Source organism: Octopus bimaculoides, chromosome 2 (genome assembly GCF_001194135.2).
Source record: "Octopus bimaculoides isolate UCB-OBI-ISO-001 chromosome 2, ASM119413v2, whole genome shotgun sequence".
Lineage (NCBI taxonomy): Eukaryota > Metazoa > Mollusca > Cephalopoda > Octopoda > Octopodidae > Octopus > Octopus bimaculoides.
In genome coordinates this window covers 117,516,529-117,518,193 of record NC_068982.1, presented here as the reverse complement: position 1 = coordinate 117,518,193, position 1,665 = coordinate 117,516,529, and positions in this window count along the sequence as shown.

Below are 1,665 nucleotides of genomic sequence, written 5' to 3'. Positions count from 1 at the left end.
TATATATATATATATATATTTCCACAATGTAACCTCGTGGACATCGGTGGCGATTTTTCTTCCTCCGTTTTTCCCTTCTTTGGACTTTCCTTGTTTCCGACGAAGAGATCCGCTCGAAACGTCATAATCACTCTCTTTCCTTTCCCGAGCGTCTAGTAACACAATCTAGTAACACACTTACATACATACATACTGCAACCGGTGATGAACTCCAGTTCAGGAGAATAGGAGCCATTTCTCCCAGGCCCGCTCTTGCTCCGAGTGGTAGCACCTGTTAGGGCCCCACCAATGGGTAAAATTTGGACCCTCCTCTGGTGCCTTTCAAGATCTCTCTTTAAGCTAAGGCTACGAGAAAGTATCTTCAAGTTCTCAACGAAGCGACATCTATGTCTATCAATGGCTGTGACAGCGGAAGAAGGCTATGCTAAGCGGGGTGGCTACAACAAGGCGTGGTCTAAAAGAACTGATCGGCAGCAGCTCGCTGAACCTCACAGGTCAAAGTCAGTACGTCTCCCCCTTGGGCCACTGATGACGTCCTTTGAGACAAGCGAGTAGGCATACGCCTGGCATGTAGCGGTCCACCTTAAACAAAATCACGCCATGGCATCCATCCAATTATATATATATATATATATGTGTGTGTGTGTGCGTGTGTGTGTGTGTGTGTGTGTGTAATATGTATATATATATATATATATATATATATATATATATATATATATATATATATATACATATATGGTTATGACAAGTAATGGTTTCAATAAGACCCAAAGGTGTCAGATAATGTTGAGTAAGTGCTATGGACAGACCATAGTTAAGCTCCAGATTCGGCGATTATGCGAATAAGGAGTCCAACGTTGGTCATATAACAGCATGTATATATATAAATAAAATTTTAGAATGCGATAAAAAAAAACAAGTCTGTGAAGGTTTTAGAATATTTATAAATAGGTCTTACAGCTGTTTCCAGGATATTTATTATATCCCATTTATATATTATACATGTTCCTACACATTCAAAGTAAAAACACCTTCACTGTAGCTCTCAGAAGATACATTCTTCTTACAGACAAGAATTAAGAAAACACAGTGAAGAACAGAGAAACAGGAGTCTGGCAGACCGATGAATTTATTCATATCACAACTCCTTGTATTTTCACACGCGCTGTCTACAGGGAGAATTTTCCTTTCGAGACGTGTACAGAAATATGGTTTTTCGTCTCATCAATATAAATACACGCATTAAATATAAACGTACACAGCTTTGGTACAATATACTTTAATAGCTATAATATAAATTTTACCGATATATGTGTACATATAAGAGAAGTATACATATATGTTCTAGCTTCCAAAGTTGTTGACTGTGTATATCGATTTAATATACTTGCAGGTTGTCTATATGTCTATTTGATACCTATTATTATATTTATCATACGTGTACATATCTATATTTCAACTTAATTATGTATAATTATGAGTTCGTATATCCATATGTATGTATATAAACACACATACATTTATGTCTGTATGTGTATGTATACTGGTATGTATGTATGTATGTATGTATGTATGTATGTATGTATTATGCATGTATACACACACAGGCATATATATTTATGCATACTTACATACATACATATATATATATATATATATATA